Source organism: Phoca vitulina, unplaced genomic scaffold, assembly GCF_004348235.1.
Source record: "Phoca vitulina isolate PV1807 unplaced genomic scaffold, GSC_HSeal_1.0 scaffold8, whole genome shotgun sequence".
NCBI lineage: Eukaryota > Metazoa > Chordata > Mammalia > Carnivora > Phocidae > Phoca > Phoca vitulina.
This window is the reverse complement of record NW_022589711.1, coordinates 63,428,927-63,452,331: the sequence shown is the minus strand read 5'-3', so window position 1 is coordinate 63,452,331 and position 23,405 is coordinate 63,428,927. Positions and strand designations below refer to the sequence as shown.

The 23,405-nt window shown below is 37.2% G+C and overlaps 1 protein-coding gene across 2 annotated transcripts in view; it reads left to right on the top strand.

Moving 5' to 3' along the window:
• The first annotated feature begins 1,602 nt into the window (after nt 1-1,602).
• The window catches only part of PIK3CA (phosphatidylinositol-4,5-bisphosphate 3-kinase catalytic subunit alpha), an 84,691-nt gene continuing 62,888 nt past the window's right edge, over nt 1,603-23,405 (top strand). The window contains exons 1-2 of one of the 2 annotated variants that reach the window (XM_032407166.1): nt 1,603-2,075; nt 11,957-12,148. The gene's annotated coding sequence lies outside the window, so the exon portion shown is untranslated. The remainder of the gene's footprint in view (nt 2,076-11,956; nt 12,149-23,405) is intronic. The other variant, XM_032407167.1, reaches the window with a different exon arrangement.

The window sequence follows — 23,405 nt, the reverse complement described above, 5'->3', positions numbered from 1 at the left end:
ATATAGATGTCTAACATACTGTATACCTGCATAATAGTGCAAACACCTTTGAAAGCAAGATAAAACACATGATAGATCAATGGTCACCAAATAAACCAAATGCATCAACTGAGAATTGGGCAATAAATGGTATTACTGCAAAGTGAATAATCATGCATTCAAGTACCAGGTATGGCATTTTCTGCTATGATACGATTTCTTAAGTGCCTATCATCACATAACAAAAATTATACAATGTAATTAGCATTTTCTTGTTTAAAAATAAATTTTAGAAGGAAAAATATACCTAGCAAAGACTACCTATTAATATCTCACAAAACTCTGTGCCTGGAATGGAAACATAGTTTTCGAAATGGAGCCTTAAGGTTTACTTTGACTCCTGATTCAATGTTATTTGCTCCCTCTCCCCCCCTACCCCCCGCCCTTAAATTCCCTGCTCTGGAGTAAGTAACATTGTGTCCTGAAACTGCCGGAAAAAAATATTTAGAAACATAGACCCCTGGAATGTGAAATGAAAACCAGAGCTTAAGAAAAGAAAGAAAGAAAACAAGAAATAGTCAAATGAAACTTTGACAATATAAAGGAATGAATCTCATTTACGATTGCGTACGGACGTGTGGTGTTCGAGCAAAAATTGCTTATTGGTCAGGTTTTTGCTCTTGGATGACAAATGACACTGTAACCTCTCTAGGGTGGATCACTTCCAAGTCCTCTACCTAAAAATTCAAGAACGGATGTTTGAGGACTTGTATTGCAGACTTCCAATCACGCTCCTGTGTCTTTTCAATACAATGAAAAACCACCAGGGGGAGAAACACTCAAAACACTGGATCCTTACTAGCCGGGATCTCAAAAGGCAACAGATCCCATTACTCTCAAAGAAAGGGGTGGAGGAGTGGGCTTCTGTGGCACGCAGCACCAAAACTTGAATCTAATCTACAGCTAAGATGGCTTTTCTGAAGTCTCCGTGCACTTCGGGCACTACACGAAAAAAGCTCTTCTTCTCAAGTCAGAATTGAATCCTACAAGCTGATTCAAATCTGAATTAAAAAGCATTGCAAAAGGTCTCCTCGGAGTGAGTCAAAGGATGGCAGAGGGCAATGGCAGTGTATTCCTCTTCCGATTTGGGCTGTAACTTAACTTTACATCGGCAGAAGGACGCGCAGCAACTATTCCTAAAATGCCTCCTTTCTAGTTCCATAACCAGTTTGGGTTAGCCACTGACAGCGGCGGTGAACCACCGGGGCCCCTTCTCTCGCCCCCAAACAAGAGGAAATCTCATTTCCTCTACGGGAGTGAAAGTGAAGCAACTCACTCGATCCCAATACTCCTATATCTCTACCTTAGCCTGCCTAGTTCCCGTGGAAACAGATACACAACACATATGCCGTCCTAGGATGACACAACAGTCTCACTGCTGCAAAAGACGGGGCATAAACCCAAGCTCCACAGAAAAGCACCCCTCCACCACCCGAACTTCGGGCGGAAAAGCAAGGCGCAGGCGCACTGGCACACTGTTACCCGATTTGCCCACTTCCCCCTCCCGGTCTCAGCAATTTCACTTCCCCTCCTTTGCACATCTGCTTCCGGGGTATTGTAGGCTCAGCCCCTCCTCAGCTCTAACCCTCCTCTGCCCGAGGAGGGGGGGAGTCGAGGGGGTGGGGAAGAGTTCGTTGTTTGTTTACACGATGTGAGCGGAAAAAGAGACCAATAAAGTTTATTCTGGAAACAAAAGGAAAAAAAACAGGGTGACAGAGAAAGGAGACGGGGGCGGGGGCGTGTGGCGGGGGCTAGAGAGGAGAGGGAGCTAGAAGGAGAAAGCGGCAGTTCCGGTGCCGCCGCTGCGGCCGCTGAGGTCTTGGGCTGCTGCTGCCGCGGCCGCTGGGGCTGGGGCCGCCGGCGAGGCAGGGCTCGGGCCCGGCCGGGCAGCTCCGGAGCGGCGGGGGAGAGGGGCCGGGAGGCGGGGGCCGTGCCGCCCGCTCTCCTCTCCCTCGGCGCCGCCGCCGCCGCCGCCGCCGCCCGCGGGGCTGGGACCCGATGCGGTTAGAGCCGCGGAGCCTGGAGGAGCCCCGAGCGTGAGTAGAGCGCGGAACTGCCGGGAGCGGGCGCGGCCGGGATGGGAACGGGTCGGTGTGGGGGCCTCTCCGGCGCGCCCGTGGTATTGGGCGGGGGCTACCCACGGGTTGTCTCTCAGCGTCGGCCCGCGGCGGAGTTCGCCTGTGATCGCCGCTCCCTGTTCCCCGCCTGCCGCTGGCCTCACCCAGATGCAGAGGCGAGGGCTCGCCGCTTACTCTCCTTTCTCCCCTGGCTGCCGCCTCGCTCCAGGTTTCCTTCCTCTCTCGTTTTTTGGGATGGGGCGGCTGGAATCTGAGGAAGTGCACCCAGGGCCGCCGCCCCGGTCGCGGTAGCTCGGTCCCCCTCACCCTTGCACGCCCACCGGGCCCGCGGGTGGCGGGGCTGCCGCGAGCAGCGCGGCGTGAGGGACCCTGGCGGAGCCGCGAGCTGTTCCGTAGGGGCTGTCATGCCCCAGGACTCCGGCCCCGCCAGCCCGGCGACCCTGCGTTTGCCTCACGCTGAGTTTAAATCGCCCGGCTGGGGCAGGGAAGGAAAACCGCTCTCCCCACCCCGCAGTTCCCCTCCCACCCTTCCTCTCGAGGTTGTTTTTTTCCTTTTAACCGAGACAATCAAACCTATTGGATCTTCATTCATAGACCTGAGACATTGTCTCGTGATTTGTGTCTTTACTAAGTCTATTATGTGATGCCCGTTTCATAGCTCCTAAGTGGTTCAGAAAGGTAGGGTACGCCCAGGATTGGACTATGTAAACACCAGACGTTCAGCCTGTGTTTTGACCGCGGCTTGAGGGGTTTATTTTAGGATGCTAAAGGAATAGTGGTGATGGTGGCTAGTTCCCAGACTTAGGAATTGAAAGCCATTTTCTTAGATGTCAATAACTAGGGAACTGTTTACATAGCTATACGAAGGATAAGGGAGCGCAACAAGGGGGGCTTTGAGGAAAACAGCCCGCATATTCTTTAATGATAAGAGTTGTGATTTCGTTTTAGAAAAGCTTCCTCATTCCAGCGCCTTTGTGCACATTCGGTACATGGGTTTTCGAGATGATGTTTTGAATCTAGTTTGTGGGGCCTGGGATGAACCCCTCGAAAACTTGGGTAGATAAACTCCTGGTAACTCAAGTCGGATGATTTCAGTGGCCACATTTGAACCACTGCAGGCAGTATTGGTCGCATGCTTTCCTCCTTAGATAATAGATTCTCGGAGGTATTTGTTTACAAATTTGCTTTTATGCTGGATTGTGTGATGATGTTGAGAAAAGACCTGAAAAATACTTAAGATACCATGTTGCTAATTTAATTTAGATAAATCGGAATACTTTATGTCTTTATTAAGAGGCCCTTGAAGCAACTGCAGTGTAAGAATTTGTTAGTATGTCTGTGTATTTAAGTTTTAAGATTTTTTAACTGAAGTGTTGAATTCTGGTTGACAGCATAGATCTCTAGCTAAACATCACATGTTATGGAAAATTTCAATTATCAGATTAACTGTTCTGCAGTGTCATCAACCAAAATTATCTGAAGAGGGCCCAGTAGAGAGAAAGAGAGAGAGAGAGAGTGTATGTGTGTGTGTGTGTGTGTTGGTGCTTGTTTTGTTTTTTAAGTTTTCTTGTCTCGTGTTTTGCAATGAAATCAAAATGTCATCCATAACTTTTTTCAAAAGTTTCTTGTGCATTTTTTATCTTTATAAAATTTCTTCACAAGATAGGTGATTGAAAGAAATGATAGCACATCATAATAGTAATAGCTCCGTGGAGGAAATAGCAAGAAAGTAAATGAATATTAACTTAATATCCAATTGACTGCGAGTATAAAGTTTGAAAGGCATTTCTCTCAGTTTTATTTGAAGAATTAAAAATGAACCACATGTAAATGCAGAACAGTGTTTTTATATAAAGTTTTTAAATTTTAAATAAATTGGATATAGCATGAAAGAGATGTCACTCGATACAATACTGTACTTGAACTGGAAGATTACTGCATGAATGTGTATATTCTCATGGGGCTGGATATATGTAAAAGGGAGACTGAAAGAACAGTGACTTTGCCTGGCTCTGTGTATGGAACAGTCCTTCTGGAGGCAGAGCTTCCTTCCTGTCAGGATAAGATCCTCTCCATCCCAAATAAGTAGTCCCTTAAAAACAAAACAAAACACCTAGGTTTATAAGTAAAATACTTGCTAAGAAGATAGATCATAATAACATTTTTCCTAAAACAGTTTGTGTGTAACTTTCCTGATTAGAGCCCTTTACTGAACAAAGAGTTTTAACATTTGTTGTTACCATTAAAGGGCATTTGCTCTGTTGATCTGTTTATTTGAAAAGAGCTAACTTAATCCCAGTTGATCTCTTTAGTAAGTAGAGTAGCATTAAAAGGATCAGTTCTCTATTTTATTATTTTAATATCTTGAATTCCAAGATAGGTGTGATTCTTTAAGTGAAATGTGTTCCTTAAGCATCATAAAAGATCTCATCTTTGGTAAAAATATTTATGATCTTTAAAATTGTGCACTTTTAGCAGCATAAATCATGGAATATTGTGGTTCATATTTTATTAGCAGTTATCAAGCTGTTTTCTTAAGTGTTGTCTTGAGTTACAGCACTCCTGTAGGCAGGCAGTATTACTATCTCTGAGAAATGACATTTTAATCTAAGGTCACAGGTGTTAGGTGACAGACTCATTGACAAAACCAGTGTTTTCTGACTCATTTTACTATATCAAGCTACCTCTAACCTGCTTCATCCTAAGGGCCAGAGAAGTTAATTACTTAAGATCACCTTTTTCTTTATTTCCAGTAATAAGTATATATTTTAAATTCCCTATATAGCTTAAACAGTAGTTTTCAATCCTGGCTACACATTAGAATCATCTAGTTAGCTTTTTTTTTAAGTACCAGTACCAGGGTCTCATTCCCAGAGATTCTGATGTAATTGGTCTGAGATAGGACCCAGACATCTGTGATTTGTTTGTTTGTTTTAAAGTTCCCCAGGTAATAGTAATAGATAAGATTATAAAGCCCTTTCTTTCAAGGACCTGTATGATTTGGTCCTTGCTTGTCTCTCTAGGTTCATTTCTCCTCCCACAGCTTCCTTGGCCTTTCCCTAATGTCTTGTGCAAGTGCTCTTCCTGAAATATTTGCGCACTCCATACCTCTTCCTTAACTAGCTGACTCCTACTCGTCTTTCATACCGCCTCCTTCGAAAAGTCTAGTCTGGGTTAGGTATCCCTGCTTCCTGTTCCCATAGCATCTTGTATTCCCACTGTCATAGCATTGACTCACTGCATTGTAATTGCCTATTTATTTGTTTGTATCCTCCACCAGGATATACATTCCATGAGAAGGATAGGGAATCCTTCTATTTTATACACAGTTGTATTCTTATTGCCAAGCACAGTAGCCAGTACATAATAGGCACTTATTAACTGAATAAATAAGTATATTGGCAACAGATTTCTTTACAACATGTAATAATTTACAAATACCAATTAAGTTTTTATTCCTGCCAAATACATTTAATATCTTTGGTCACTAAAAACGTATATCTCTGAACTTGACACGTATATAATTTCATTTGGAGGGTCAAGACATTATAAATTATGTATAAATTATACCAAGCATGACTCAACCCCAAACACACACACAAGCAAAAATAAGGATCATTATTATGCACAGAACTGCACTGAAAATCAGGAGACTTGAATTCAAATCCCAGTTTCACCAGAAGCATTAGGTCCTTAGGCAAGTCTCAATCTTTTTGGGCCTCTGTTTCCTCTTCTGTAACACAGAGAGATTGTACCAGGTGCTCTACATGCTCCTCAGTGGTCTAGCCTTAAAATCTTATGAGTAGTGGGGCGCCTGGGTGGCTCAGTCGTTAAGCATCTGCCTTCGGCTCAGGTCATGATCCCAGGGTCCTGGGATCGAGCCCTGCATCGGGCTCCCTGCTCCGCGGGAAGCCTGCTTCTCCCTCTCCCACTCCTGCTTGTGTTCCCTCTCTTGCTGTGTCTCTCTCTGTAAAATAAATAAATAAAATCTTTAAAAAAAAAAATAAATCTTATGAGTACTAAAAATACTGGCTTTGGAATCTGAAGCTCCTTGGTTCAGTACCTGGCTCTTACAGTTACTGGCAGGATTACTTTGGACAGATTTCCTAATCTGCATAATGGGAGTAATTACTATTCAGTAGAGTTGTTATTGTTGGAATTAAATGAAATATAGATCCAAGAGAGTTTTTGTCCTGTATTACTTAATAAATGTTCATTTCCTTTCCCCTTAGGAGGTGTTAGATCTCATGAGTGGACTTATCTGAGATAACAGAAAGACATAGTTAATGTAATCCTGTTTGCCACTTTGCTAACTCCTAGCATCACAGGTGTAACTAGGGACCAAAACCACACTGGCTTTTAGTTTCATTTTTTTAGAACCCCATTGCACTGTCAAACACCCAGGTGTTAGCCTACTTGGGAAGTAATTGTGCCTAGAAGTTTCAACCATGACAGAATATCAAGTGCCAAGCTATCAATACATCTATAGTAAATAAAATGAAGGAGGCGAGAGTCTGGAAACCTTATACCATCTCCAAAGATAAGTGAAATCAGACCTGACCATTCCAAAAGGAGACAAATTAAAACTAAGGGTGATTTATAAAAGAAGACCCAGAAATTTTGGTGAACTCTCTGTTCACCAAAGCTTAAAATTCAGGGATCATTATTTAGGTATTTCTAGGAGATACAGAAAATATACCTTTGGTCAGGACCAAATCCATAAGATAAAATTGCTCTTGATGTCAGATAGCAATTTCAGATATCAACAGACTGAAATTATTGATATTTTTCTCTATTTGGGAGCCATGTTTTTAAATATGTAGTTATCTTAGCCTTTATTTAGTAATAGAGAGTAACCTTACATGCAGTGTAATAATACCTCTTTGCTGAAGTTTCTTTTTTTTTTTTTTTAAGATTTTATTTATTTATTTGACAATGAAAGAGGGAACACAAGCAGGGGGAGTGGGAGAGGGAAAGCAGGCTTCCTGCTGAGCAGGGAGCCCAATGTGGGGCTTGATCCCAGGACCCTGGGATCATGACCTGAGCCGAAGGCAGACGCTTAATGACCGAGCCACCCAGGCGCCCCTCTTTGCTGAAGTTCCTTGATACCAATTTTATTTTTATATAAATCAAATTGGTGTGCCTGAGTTTTCCCTTAAGTTTATGTTTAAAGTGAATTTTAAGGCACCTGGGTAGCTCAGTCAGTTAAGCGTCTGCCTTCGGCTTAGGTCATGATCCCAGGATCCTGGGATTGAGTCCCACATGGGGTTCCCTGATCAACGGGGAGTCTGCTTCTCTCTCTCCCTTTGCCCCTCCCCCTTGCTCATGCTCTCTCTCTCTCAAAGAAATAAATAGAATCTTTAAAAAATTAAAAAAATAAAGTGAATTTTATTACCAACTATATTGGGGAAAAATCCTATGATAAAAATTAAAAATTGGAGAGGAGAAACTAAAATGTTAGGGCATAAAAAAGAAATACTAATACTTAATACTTCACAGAGTGAAGTCTGAGGATTCGACTTGAAGGCTTGAGATTTCCATCACTGGGAAAGTTATTAAACCTTAGATATATCAATAATGTTTTATAGTTCTATCTTATTCACATTTAATACTTTATTAAGTAATACTGTGAACTGATTGATCCTTGTTAAGGAATTTTTAGGTGCTCTTTCTCCCTCTCCCCAAATACATAGTTTGGGGAGTTTAAAGTTAAAATGTGCCAATAAAGAATTTGTAAGTTTTTAATAAATATGGTAGCTTAGAGCTTTTTCAAGTTTAATATTTCTTAAGGTGAAGCTGTTATAGACCTCTGATATAGAGGGCTAAGGGACTAAATTCCAGTCCCAAACTGCTACTTTGTGTTTGTGTATGGGGAAGAAGAGGCAGATGTATCAAATTTTTGCCTCTTTTCTCTTCATTGATAGGACAGGAATTGTATTATGTTGCTTGCTAAGTAACTTATATGATGAATGAGATAATTTAAGTGATCCCAAATTACATAAAATTAATAAGGAAGAATATATTCATACTAATCATTATTCTAAGTTTATATCTACTACAAGAATAACATATTTCATATTTAGCCTAACAATTACTCATTTCTTCTATATTATTTTAGTAGCTATCTTGATAATTTATCAAAATTGTCATTTATTAGAAATTTTTAGTAACTCTTACCATATACTTGCAATTGTTACGAAGGAGTCTTTGTATCAAAGCCAGCATTACCATTTGAAATAAAGGTGGGATTAAAAAAAATAGTGAGAATTCTTACAGATCCTACCTAACTGGTACAGTTCAGATTTTATTTTATTTTATTTATTTATTTGACACAGAGAGAGACAGCGAGAGAGGGAACACAAGCAGGGGGAGTGGGAGAAGAAGGAGGCTTCCTGCTGAGCAGGGAGCTGGATGCGGGGCTCGATCCCAGGACCCTGGGATCATGGCCTAAGCTGAAGGCAGACGCTTAACAACTGAGCCACCCAGGTGCCCCCAGATTTTAAATATTTGTGTAGTGGAAGTCAAAAAAGTCAGTGTTGTGATTTGAAAAAAAGCTGCAACAGGATAGAATCATATACTCTGATCATAATTTCTCTTGCCAAACTCAATACTAACTCAGGAGTTAGTAAGACTCAATGGGGAGATGCATCTTACAAAGTTCTATAGAAATTTAAAACAATATTATAAAGATAATTTTAAGCATAAATTTTTTAACAGGAAGAAACCATGTTCATTCTTGTTATCTTCAGTACCTAGCATAGTGCCTAAAAGTAAGTGGCCAATATGCGTTGATACTTTTGCAGTAGAATCATAATTGAGAATCAAAATAATTTTCTTATCTTTTATCAGTGTGTAGCTATATACTTTAAACTATCTGAAAAGTAGGTAAATTGCTCTGGGCCAATCTTAGTTGATCATTTATTGAGTACAGACCTGAAGTATATCAGAAACACTTTTCTGTAAGTTGTTAACTTGTTAACTAGTTGCATATTTCTATTGCTATTTGGAGATATTTTTAACAAAGATTAATAGGTTAAGGAGAGGCTGTGTGCTATGGTGAAAAGAACATTGGATTAGAAATCTAAAATCTGAATTCCACATTAAACTATTAACTGTTTGGTTTTAGTACCAAACTGGTAACTTGGCTTAACCGCCTGGGCGGCTCAGTTGGTTAAGCATCTGCCTTAGGCTCAGTCATGATTCCCAGGGTCCTGCTCAGCGGGGAGCCTGCTTCTCTCTCTCTCTCTCCCTCTGCCTCTCCCCCAGCTTGTGCACGCACTCTCTCTCACTCTCTCTCAAATAAATAAAAAATAAAATCTTTAAAAAAATAAAATGAAGTCTATTTTTTATTTCAGGGAAAAGTAAGTAAGCCATTCCCTAAAAAGTGAAGACAGTCTGTATCAGTTTGTTGTATTTTCAGAAACTAAAATCTTTTTGTCTGCCTGTTTATAAATTTTTACATATTTGAAGTCCCTTGTGTGAAATTCTGTGGCATAGACAAGCTGCCATCAGAAAAGAATGGACTGGAAAGATTTTTTTTTTCTTTCTGAAACCATCAGTGACTTTGGAGAATCAAACTTACTGCCTGCATGGCCATTTTGGTTACTGGCACTGAGAACAGTTGAATGACTGACAATTCAGTGACATTCATGACAACAAGCATTGAGAGTAGGTCATCCATTTGCACACCAGTTGCCAGGGTTATGAAGGCCAGCAAACCTGTCACAGCACCCTTAATAGCCACTGGTCACCATCCTTACTTGTTAAAGACTTCTAGGAAAGTATGTTCCACAATTTCCTTTGGTGACCCATCCCACTAGATGGTTTTCAGAAAATGTGTTCTGATTTTAGGAATATAATTCCAGAGGCACAGTAAGCCTCTTTTTTTTTAGATCTATCCTTTTTGTGCAGACAAATATAAGGAAAGATGACAAAAATCATTGTTCTTGATTGGGAAGCATTGGTATTTATGCTACTGATTTGTTGTTTCTGTAAATATTCAAATTACTCACCTATAGGGTTTGAATATTTTTTAACCGGCAAACTGTTCAAATTATGAGATATTAGTGTTTTGTTTTTTTTAAAGATTTTTATTTATTTGTTAGAGAAAGCACGAGCGGGGCAGAGGGAGAGGGAAAAGCAGACTCTACGCTGGGTAGGGAGCCTGATGCGGGCTCGATCCCAGGACCCTGAGATCATGACCTGAGCCGAAGGCAGACACTTAACTGACTGAGCCACCCAGGTGCCCCTATTGAGAGTTATTGTGAGTATGTACTCATTTTTCAACAAAGCTAAGCGCATTTCTGTGGCTTATCTTTCTTTAGAGATCGTACTTTTCCAAGTACTTTTCTGATGGACTTATTTCAGGTCTAGACCTGAAAGTACTATTGCATTTTGAAACAATTAATTGCCTCTAGCTTAAAAGTGAGTGAAGAGTGTGTGTGTGTGTGTTTTCTTTAGGAGGTTAGCTTCTTGGCAGGTGCAAAAATTAAAATCTTGGAGTTTTTTGCTAAATAAGCTACTATTCTGTGAATATAGATTTGTAGAGCACATCATCAAATATAAAGCATCATTAATGGGAAAAATTGTGGGGGAAAAGATTGAAATTAGGACTACTAAAGGCCAATCTGAAATCAAACCATATATGACAGAACTGTGTTTCATACTGTCATTTTTTACTTATCATAAATATTAATAGTAACATCATTTTAAAGTTATTTTCCATATGAACATTTTCTTAAAATCTAATGGCTGTTATTTGCATTTGAGACTCCAATAGGCAGCATCTTAATATATTTATGAAAGAGATATTTGTATTTTTTCTCTAACTATATAGCAGTTGTAAAAGTTGAACATGACTTTTCCAAAGCAGCTTCTATACTTGATAATTATAATGGTAGTGACACTCAAAGTAGTTTGGAATATTAGTAATTTAGTAACACTATAAAATTAGTGTGGAGACTGGTTGGTTGTTTTCTCTTCACTAAAAATGACCAAATTTCAAGTTTCTTAGTGATATTATGGGGCTCCAGATTTCTTCAAAATCACTTTGAATAATTTTGACTAATTCTTTGCAATAAAAGGCAACATTTTTTACAGCCATGTTATGTTCACAGGCACTATTAATGTGTAGCTAAATGTATCTACTAATGTACAACTACTAAAGCACAGCAAACATATCATGCTGTGATCTTTTTTGTTGAGTATAAAAATCAGGCATATAAATTAGTACATTTCTCTTGCAAATAATCTTTTTCCCAACCAAAATGAGGGTAAGTAATTTGACAGTAGGACAGAGTATTTGAAGTTAGGACAGTCTTAGAATATCCACAAAATATGGTCAGTGTACTTAGGCTTCTTTAATTTTCTTTTCTTTCTCCAAAATATATGTCATAATGGTTAAGAACATGTGCTATGGAGCCATACTATTGAGATTAGTAGTTTTGTAGCTTAGGGCAAGTTATTTAACCTGTCTGGGTTAAATATTCTCTGGGTTAATACACATTTCCTTGTTTGTAAAAGAGGGATGATAACAGTACCTACATCATAACATTGTAATGAGGATTAAGTGACTAATACGTTAAAGCATTTAGAACAGTGCCTAGCATGTAGTAAGCACTCAGTAAATATTTATAGGCTCCTTGAGAGCACAAACTATGTCATATTCATCAATTTATTTGGGGGCTTTAACATTATGTAGTGAATTGAATTTTGTCCATTCTGAGGATTTACTAATGGATTCAGTCTCTGGAGAGTGAACAATAAAGGTTGCCTTCTAACAAGTTTCTTGATCACTGCTTGCTTTTTGTTCTGTTACAACTCTTAAAATTTCATTCTAGCTCTAGGAACCTGAATTCTGTTTCATACCTACTCCTAAGAGAAGTCAGCCTATGGAGATTTAGCTTGAGACGAATGAGGTTTTGATGGACGGAAGCTACCAAGTAAATGGATGTACATTTTTCACATCTAGTCTGATCTTCTTATGGATTATTTTTCCCTGTGAATTCCTGGAATCTCAGAATCCCCAGCAGGTATCTTAATAGCACTCTGCCATTGAAGCAGTACTTGTTTCAAGCTACTAGGCATTTCTTTTCCCTGTCCTCGATGTACTAAAGACCATAGTTGTGTCATATTGTCACATATTCCCTATGTTACATGGCTTTTATAGAAGTCTCGTCATGTTTTAAAGCTGCTTGTATCTCACCCATTACACTTGTTATGTGTATCAAAATCTACACAAAAAGAGTAAATACTGTATGTAATATACTCTTTTGTATATGATTTTGATACCCAGTTTACACTCATTGGAAATTGTATAAAACTAGAAGTCATTTATGTGAAAATAAGGAAGGCAACCATGTGTTTTGATTTTTCCATGAGTTTAGTCTCTAATTCTTTGCCTTTAATTACTAAGTTACCTATATAGCATCATTGATACAAGTTTTTGCAGCAGCATCTCGTTGGCACCTTACATAAATGAGACAGACTGGTAGTTCATATTTAAATTTTTGGTAAATATAAGTGTTTGTTTTCTCACCTCCTACTTTTTAGCAATTTAGACTTCTCTTGATGGTCCCACACCGTAACTTATTCTTCTCAATCTGATGACCCCATCACCTGTATCTCTCATACCAGATTGATAGTAACAATAAAATCCATGTACTTTTTAAAACTATATATATATCATTATTATTATTAATTTATATGGAGATTGCTTTAGAAAGGATCTATAGTTTGGGCACAGTTATTCAAAATTTTCATTTTTACTTTTTAAAGAATCATTAAGCATACTTCTAAACCTTTTTTATACTTGTAAAACTCTATAGAATTTAATCTCTTTTAAGGAATGGTATGTGCAATGAAAAAAACAAAAACTAAATAAAACACGGCAGTGGACTGCTCTAGTACTGACCAAGAGTTTATTGCCGTGCTATATGGTTATGATTAACCTAGGCATTGAAGTTAAGAATTAACTACTTATTTTAAAATGGCATCATGGAGAGTCATAGCTGACAACCTGCGTGAGAAAATTTCCTTGATTTCCTAAATGTATACTTGGAGTTACCTCAGACCCAAACTTTAACATCATGAATCTGGGAAAGAGGAATATTATGGACTTTGTATATGTTATCTCCCTTAGTCCTCACAACAGCACTTCCGTACACGTGTAATCTCTCCACTACACACAGTAGGAAACTAAAGTTCCACATCTAATCAGTACAGTGGAGTCTCATCACACTTAATTTACATGAATTCAACTATGTACACTCAGCCAAAAGTAAAATCATGACAAAAGTAATCATTTAAATATGCAGTCACATCCCACTACTGAGCTTTTGTTTCAGAATAGACATGAGATTAAAGATGTGAATCTCTGTCACCTCAACTGATCTCAGTGGGTAGTGAACATCTCACAGTGTTGAGTGTGATTCTGTTAGTCATATGTAATGTTCATACAACATGGCTTCTAATGCCAAACCTTTAGTGCTTAACCAAAGAAACAGCAATTTATTCCAGTGCTGGAAGAGAAACTGCTGTTTTAGACTTGCTGAGCAATTGTGTTGATTTGCAAGATGACCTGCAGATATGGCCACAGCAAACCACCACCTATACATGTGCATCCTCTCTGGAACATACATACCTCATCTGGTACCTCTCTGGTACATGCATAAACCCACACCCTTTTAAATACATATTTTATATATTGCACATATAATTTTATTACATGTTCTAGATTGCTGTAAATATATTTTATCTTTATGCAAAATGTTTCTGTACAAGGTGGTATACAAAAAATGTGTCCATTGTAATTTATGGGTGATTTAAGAGATTTTTCAAGGAAAATTTTGACTCTGTACATCCAGACTGTGTATTGTTTGCCACTAAATACCCAGGGTCTAGCACACTGCTAAGCACAAGTTTATTGCATCACTGGGAAAAAAATCTTTAATACTTAGCTACTTATTTTTTATATATAAATATACATGCAGTGATCATATTTTCTCAGCTCAAATTTTGAAGCTTTTGAAAAATCTGCTTCATACCCCAGATGAATTAGTCTTAAGTCATTTTAGAACAGTATGGAAATAGAATATTAGAAATTACAGCTATCTCACAACATCTGGTCCTGATGTGACCACTGGACTTAGCGTTATGTTTCTTTCCTTTCTCCCATCCCTTCTTTTATATGTATATGGATGGATTTACTAAAGGAAACTCAGCCATACTATGCAGAATTATTTTATGAAAACTCTGAGTAGGTTTCTGCTAACTCTTGAACCTAGAGAAATGGAAAAACTAAAAGATAGGACATATAAATAAGGGGACAGATCTACATGTTACTCTAACCTCCTTATGTAATACTCATTCCCTTTGTACAGACACCCACTTTTTGAATGTCCTGTCTGATCTGTGCAGGAAGGTAGAACTTCCCCTAGAGCCTTGGAAAGAGAAGAGTGTAACCTGCGCTGCCATGTGCCAATCTTTCTAGCTGGCCAGAAGATAAGACTACTGGGCCAAGAAGACATGATCTCTCTCACACTGGGGGAGAAGAAAGGGTTGGCGCAGTGAAATGGGACATTTGCTTATAATTCTAGATCAGAACCAGAATATCTAACCTGTCTGCCAACCACGTGACCCTGAACAAGCCACTTAGGTTTTATGAGCCTGGAGAGTTGTCACTAGATGGCTAGTGACTAAAAGAGATATTTCCAGGGTGCTGTGTCCCAGAAGTGAGCTTGTGCAAACTTTAAGAATGTAGAACTCAAATAGCAGCTATGAATAAGATAGAAATAAAAATAATTCAACAGTACATTAAGTCTTCTTTACAATTATCAAGCATCTAAGAATGCAAAGATGGCTAAATATGAAATTTTATAATGCATAGGTCAATGAATCTGATAAGGAAAATAAACATATCAGCAAACATGGAAAAGAAATTAATAATTTCCTTTTGTCTCTTTAAAAGCCAGGAATGAAGAGAAATTTCCCTAACAAAACATATCAAAATAAAAGCTAAAATAATAATTGATGGTGAAACACTAGAGAAGCAACGACTATTAAAAACTCAGAAACCCATTATCACTACATTATTATATTAACATTTTTCAGGAAGTTCTGACCAATATAGTAAGACATGAATTAGAACAAAGAGGACTAAATACTGAAAAACTGCACAATCCCATTTTTGGTGTGGTATGATTACATTCCAGGAAAACCAAGAGTCAACTGAGAAGTTATTACAACTAATAAGAATATAGAGTAACTAGATTTAAGGCAAATACTTTAAATTCAGTAGTTCACTTTTATAATAGCAGTAGTCATTTAGAAAGTATGGTAGAGGGGCGCCTGGGTGGCTCAGAGTCCGGGGGTTGAGTCCCGCATCAGGCTCCTTGCTCCACAGGGAACCTGGTGCTCCCTCTGCCTGCTGCAGCTCCCCCTGCTTGTGCTCACTCTCTCTCTCTCTGACAAATAAATAAATAAAATCTTTTAAAAAAGAAGAAACTGAAAACTACTGGGATACAGGCGGGGCGGGGGGGCTGTGCAGGGAGAAGAATATCGTGTGCCTGAATGGGAAGTCCCAACTATTACAAATACCCATTTTTCTCAAGTTAACTTACAGCTTCAGCAGAATTCTGATTTTTTAAAAATGTGTTTGAGAAATTAATATGATTCTTAGTTTTGTCCAAGAGACTAAAGAGGAAAAAAGTGAGATAAGTGAAAAACCAAGAACAGTGACAGAGAACTAACCGCTATAGCCCTAATAGATAACAGAACATACTATAAAACTATAATAAACAAAAGAGTTGGATACTGACATAGCATTGATAGTAAAGTTGGTAAAAGAGTCGAGATCTCAAAAATAGATATGCTAAATATAATAAAGGAATTCTCGGAAATTAGTAGAAAAAGGAAGACATTCAGTGCATGTTTTTGAGAGTGTTAAATAGTGTTCAAAATAAGTTTGAATCTTTATGTCATCTTATATACCAAAATAAATTCCAGGTAAATTGAAGAGTTAAATGAAATAGAGTAAATATCCTTATGCTAGTCTCATAAGATACTTATGTGGATGGGGGAATACCTTCCAAACTTTAAAGAACTGCCTGCCGCATGAAGGACTCATGAAGGGAAGTTGATTACATTTGACTCAGAACATTGACATTTATTATGTCCTTTTCTCCCACCCCCCTTCCCCCAGTACTAATGAACAAACTGAAGATGTGCAGAGCAGGATTAGAAATTTGTAAATATGTAGCAGAGAGGTTTTCTCTAGTTTATTTATTTGGATCAAACCATTTTATTGGGGGGCTTCAGGGAAGGAAGGGTTGAGGGGCTGGGAGACCAATGAGATCTCATGCACTGGGCCAGGCTGAGATCTCCCCAGCTTCACAGTTGCAGAAAGCGAAATGTTTATCTTTAAATTTTAAGGTCTTTCTACAAATGCTTTCAAAAGCACCAAGTCGTTGTACATGAATGAGCAAAGAACTTGAGAAAACAGGTTCATTTACTAAAGTGAAAATAAAAGCAAATGGGAAAATGTTTCTCCCTGACAGATAATCAAAGAAGGGAAACTTTAAGAAGTAGTGATATATTTTTACTTTTTGAGTTAGCAAGAAATTTTTTCTAATGGTTTTGTTGCTGATGAAGGTACCATGAAATGTGCTCGTTCATATATTTCTTATTGGCAGTCTAAACTGATAGAACCCTTTTGGAAAGCAAGTCAGGAATTTTTGTGCCTTTAAAATTAACATACCTTGTGATCCCATAATTTCATTTGCAGCATTATATATAACAATGAAAAATTTAAAACAGCTTAAGTATTCTATAAGTAAACTGCTATATCTCCCATAGAAATAGGTGGTATAGAACACTATTGTTTATGAAGAATTTACAGTAGTTTGAGGAAATGTTTTTGAAGTGAAAGCAAGATAAAAATCATTATACTATAGGGGCGCCTGGGTGGCTCAGTCATTAAGCGTCCTGGGATCGAGCCCCGCATCAAGCTCTCTGCTCCGTGGGAAGCCTGCTTCTTCTTCTCCCACTCCCCCTGCTTGTGTTCCCTCTCTCGCTGTGTCTCTCTGTCAAATAAATAAATAAAATCTTAAAAAAAAAAAAATCATTATACTATATGAGCACAACTATATAAACCAAAGAAACAAACTAAAATATTCGTAGAAAAAAAGCCGTAAGAGAGAACATCATAAAGGGTAGCAATGGTTGTCTCAGATGTGTTTTTCACTGTTTTGTTTTCTTTGTTCATCCATACACTGTTGCATTTTAAGTAGGCACAGAGCACAGTCCTGGATCTTAATAGACACTTCAGTCAGTATTTAAGTGAATGAATTTCTATAATAAGCATGAGTTACTTTTACATTAAAAGAAATATGAAAACAATCCACATCTAAGTTAAGAAAAGGAGAAGTGTGGGAAGTGCTCTAGAAGGGAACCTGATTAATAATATCTTACACTTAGATTTCCAGTTTTCAAAATGTTTTCACAATTCTATTTCATATGATCCTTTTAATAATATCATTACTTGCTAAGTTAGAAATTTCTGTTAACCTTTATTCTATCCTGCCTGAACTACCAAATTGACTAATCACCAAATCTTGGGTATTTCTTTATTGGAGAAATGTCTTTTGATTTCATTTTCACCTCTTCTCATAGTCACTGCCTTATTTTAGTTCTTTCGTGTTTCACTGAAGTACCCTGACTAGTCTCTCCACTTTTCTTTTACTTTCCACACTGCTGCCAAAATTATCAGACATGTAAATAACTAGCAGAATTTCATGAATGTGCTATAATAAATAGATTCTGTGGAAGAGAACAGGGGAGAGATTGACACTGCTTCCACACTGTTGCCAAAATATCACTCATCCTAAAATACAAAATTGATCTGCTTAAAGCTTGGTAATTCCTTGTGGCCTACATTGCTGCTTCTCAAGCTTTGGGTGTCATCAGGGGGATTTGTTACAATGTAAATTATCTCAGACTCTAAAAAATCTGATTCAGTGCCTTTGTGGGCCTGAGAACATGCATTTTAACAAGGCTTCCTACTCTTGGTCCTTTACATGTGATCCCAGGACAGAATTTTGAGGAACAATGATCTTGGAATAAAGTGCTATCTCATTAATTTACAATCATTATCACAGTTTGGCACCAGCCTACTTTCCTGTATGGAGTTTCTATACTTTCCCTCACTGAACACTTTGCAATCTAGCCATTGTGAACTGCCTCAAACCCACCTAGGCCTTTCTGAACTTCTGTGCTCACCATGCTTGTGCTGTTTCTGCTGCTCAGAGCCCCTATCGCGGTGGCTGCTCCTACCCAATAACTTCGTGACCTGACCCACTGTCTTGAGCTTCTGTGTAATCTGCATTAAGTATTCCTGGACCCACTCTCCTAAACCAGAGTCAATCTCTCCCTCCTCTGTTTTTCATAGCCTCTGTTTCTTACAGCACATACACACTGTACTAAGTTTTTCTTGCTTATTTGCACATCTGTCTTCCTTCATAGATTATAAGCCTTTTGAAGTCAGGGATGTCATTTTATTTATCTTGTACCTCTAGCATAAGCCTGGTCCATAATAACTGCTTAATAAATGTGTGTCATATAATTAACAATCCAATGAAGAAGACAGGGAAGGAGTGATTAGTCCCATTTTTCAGTGAGGAAAATGAGGTCTTAAAAAGTTAAGTGTTTGCTTACTGTTACCCAGCTTGTAAGTATAGACTTGAGATTCACACACCCAAGATACCTGGCTTCTTTTCTGTTTTGGTCCTTACAGTTAAGGTAGACTGTCACAGTAAAATTACACACAAACACACCCCCTTTTTAGCTCCCTCCACTCATTTATCAGTTGATTATGTTTGGGGCAGAAGGCGTTTTAATAAACTTTCTCATCATATTCGTTCTTTATAAAATAAAACCTATTCCTCCAGAGCAAGAACTGATTACTAGATATTAAACTGTTTGTCTTTCAGTTTCACATCCAACCTCCTGTGCTCTACTTTGTAATGCTTACTTGTATCCCTTGCAGAAACCATATTATAGTACATAATGGGGTTTCCACAAATGCTGGTTTAATTAAATTCAGCTGACATTTATGCAGGTAACATTTTATTCTGTAACAGTTAAGACAAAAAGCTATATATGTCTAAGTATTCAAGTAGGTTTCCAGCATATTTTTTAAAGCTCCATTTTCATAGTTTAAATGTGTTTAGCCTTACTATAGACTTCAGTCTTAAGGTGTTGATGGAAATCAACCACCAGCTGCAAAGTTCAGATCCAGTATGCCATAGAATACATGTATCTATGGCTTGAACCAAATGTTAGCAATGAAATACTTAGTAGCAACTGTTCTTTTAAAGGAAACATTTTAGATAATTAGAGTCATCTTGTAATATCCTTATACCCAGCTGTCAGCTTTTTACTCTTTCTGCCAATATTTCTGGAACTGAAATCAAGAAAATGGAAATTAGGGTACCATACTTTGAAATACATTAAACACTTGAAAAACTGTTATATCTTATAAAGATTTTCAAATAGAGTTCCTCAGTCAGTGTCTCAAAGATATTTATAAAAAACAAATATCTATAATAACCCCAATATTAAGCTGAAATATGCATTGGTAAATAATAGGAGCATTTGAGAATTGAAAAATTCCCTCTGAATAGCCACTGGACTTGAAGATAATTAAAGTAAATTTGAGCATTTTAATTTCACTTTGAAATTTTGTTGTTTCTTAATTTTGTTACCATGTTTAATCAGCATCACAGTATCCTTCCATTCTTTCTTTAGCTTTTGTCATCTTTCTACTTTGAACATACTCAAATCTCCATTTTCTATCACATCAACTTTCAGTAATAGTCCTGATTCCACACAATGTTAGACAATGATACTACTCCATTTTTCCTTTCAAGTCTTCTACCCTTTCACCACATACTATATAATTTTTACATTGTCAAGTAATGGTAACATTTATATTCTGTATTATAACCATGCTTTAACCCGCTTATGTTTTGACTATAGGTAGATTTTAATAGTTGAAACAAATACTATTTACATGAATATGATTATGTAAAAATGTTTTATGCCACAACTAAGTAGAACACTAGGATTAGATTTCTTTCTCTGTGTTCAACATCATGAACCATACAAAGAATATTTTTAGCATTTCAGTCACATGGTTCCTCTTTTCATACGCTCTACAAATTGCTCAAAATTGTGCTGTTTTGTTTCACATTTTGAGCACGATTTTATTGTATATTTGGGGGGCTTTTCCCTAAAGTTTCCAGTTGCCTTTTTTTCTATTGTGAAAATAATCATATACATTCTTCATATATGTGTCTTTAATACTACGTAACTTCTCAATTCCTTTATCTGCTGCTTAGAGCCAGTTGTATTCTTTGTCCTGAATATTTTTTACTTGGGCCATATAGATTTCATCTGCTAGCTTGGGTTTATTACTTCTTACAATTGATAAAACTTTACTCTAGAATTACTTTTTCTTATTATTTATATTGTTTGGTCACTGGGTCAGTTCCACCATTTCTGTATAGGATATTTTCCTCTTTCTTGACCTCCATCTTTGGTTGGCTAGAGTAATAAATCAGGTGCCTCGGAATCAGTTCATGGAAGTAAAACCCATGGAAATACCTTTATTTTTTCTTTACACATGATATTTGCTGAGTATAGAAATCCTGGTCAAATTATTTTCCAACAGACTTTAATTACTGCAGAGTTTTTCACTACTGATTATTTTTTAGTTTAATTCCAGTGTAGTTAACATACAGTGTTATATTAGTTTGAGGTGTACAGTATTCACTACTGTTACTATTGATGAGAAGAGTGTTGCCAGTCAGATAATTGTTCCTTTACATATTACCTATTTTCCCCTGTGAATGCTTTTAGGCTTTTATCTTTATCTTTTTTGTCTAGTATGGAGGGTTTTGGTTGGTTGTTTTTTTTTTTTTTACATTAATCCGCTCAGTTGTCTCTTTTAATCTAAACATGAAAGTCTCTCCAGCTCAGATGCTTTTTATTTCTTTAATTTTCTTTCTCCATTTTTCTCTTATTTCTTCTGGAATAATAAATGTTTGGTTGTTGGACCTCTGACTCATCTTATATATCTGTTTAATTTTCAATATATTTCTTTTTGCTCTGTGTTTTAGCAGTTTTTTTTTTTAGTTAAAATCCAGTAGGTGAAATATATCACTTAATTTACCTTTTATTATGAATAAAGATGTGTAATTATCATCTGTTTTTTGGTCACTTACATTTCTTTTTCTATGAACTCTCAGTTCATATGCTTTTGTCCGTTTTTTATTGGGTTGTTCCTATTTATACTGTAGGGATTTCTCCCATCGTCAGTTATATGAGTAGCAGATAATTTTTAGTAGTTTATCTTTTGTCTTTGCCTATGGTAGTTTTCCCCTACATGAAGTAATTTTTGTTTCTTGTGTAGTTGGATTTATTCATCTTTTTATGGCATCTTAATTTCACTTAGGAAAGACTTCCTCACATATATGAAAAAAGATCATCTCATGTTTTCTTATAGTACTTTTATGTTTTATCCTTACATTGTGATTATTATTCTAAGGAGAATTTCTTTCAATGTAAGGTGTAAATAGGGAGCCCACTCTTTTCTTTAAGTGTCCAGCTAGTTGTTCCAAATGGTCTTTTCCCTATTGATTTGAAATGACACTCTTATTATATAATACATTCTGTGTCTATTTTTAAATTTTCTGTTCTATTGGTGTGACCTGTTATGAGCTATATCTTACTATTGTAATTATTGTGCTTTTATAATATATTTTAATATCTAGTAGGACTAGACCCTTTTCTCTCCTTTCTTTTTCCCCCCTCCCCTAATTTCTCCTGGATTTTCTGCTGTTATTTCTATTTTTATTTTTGAACATTAGAGTCAGCATGATAAATTCTGCACATACAAATCATACTAGTATTAATTGATATCATGTTAAATGTATAAATTATTTAAGGGAGAATGGACATCTTTATGAACTTAAGTCTTGCTATCCAAGAATATGATATGTTTTTCCATTCCTTCAAGTTGTTTATGTTATACAGGAACATTTTAAAGTTTTCTTTATCTTAAAGCAGTAAAAATTAAACTTTTCCCCCCCTCCAAGTGGCTAGTCACTTCTACCAGGATCATCTATTAAAGAATACATCCTATTACTTTACTTAGAGATACTGGTTTTTTTCCCATACAAAATTGCAGCAACTACTTGGGTTCATTTCTGTAGTCAGTTCTGTTCCCTGGATCTGCATCAGCCAATATTATATATACTGGTTTTTTTAACTGAAGCTTTAATGTCTGTTAAGGCTAGTGTCCCCTCATTATTCTTTTAAACATTCAGTATATTAAAAGCTATTATGGGGCGCCTGGGTGGCTCAGTCGTTAAGCGTCTGCCTTCGGCTCAGGTCATGATCCCAGGATCCTGGGATCGAGCCCCACATCGGGCTCCCTGCTCGGCAGGAGGCCTGCTTCTCCCTCTCCCACTCCCTCTGCTTGTGTTCCCTCTCTCGCTGTATCTCTCTCTGTCAAATAAATAAAATCTTTAAAAAAAAAAAGCTATTATAAAACTTCTTAACACTATATTAAAGGCTCTATCTCATACACACACAAAGAAAACTACAGACCTGCCTCACTTCAGGTATTATTTATCTTAAATTATTAGCTAATGGATTCAGTAGTTCGTGAAAACATACACATGCACACTCCACAATCAAATGGCATTTATGCTAGAAATACAGTGGATCATTTTAACTTTAGGATATCAGTAACACACATTTACACACACATTCTCTCCCACAAAAACACACAACCTTAGTAAAATATGAATAGAAAGCTATTCCTTGGCATACTAAATGATATATATCCCAAACCAGAAACTTCAGTCGGGCTTAATAATCAAAGATTCACACTCCATTCATGTTATGAATAACAAGGAACAATCAATAACTCTTCTCATTTGTGTTGGTGTACAATACTAATGGAGTTAAACAAGGGAAAGAAAATGAGTATAATAAAGGAGGAGAAAATCATTATTTGCAAATTTCGGTTTCCATTTTGTATATCCATTTCCATCTCCTAACTTCCCAATCATATCCTACCCTCCAAAGTACAGCCAGTGTTAAGAGCATGTGACTAATTCTAGGGGGGAAAATAGAAGAGGATAAAGGAAAGTATATTTACATATATTTTTAATCCATATTTTTATTAGTATAGAATTATAATCAACATTTTCTTTTTAAAAATAT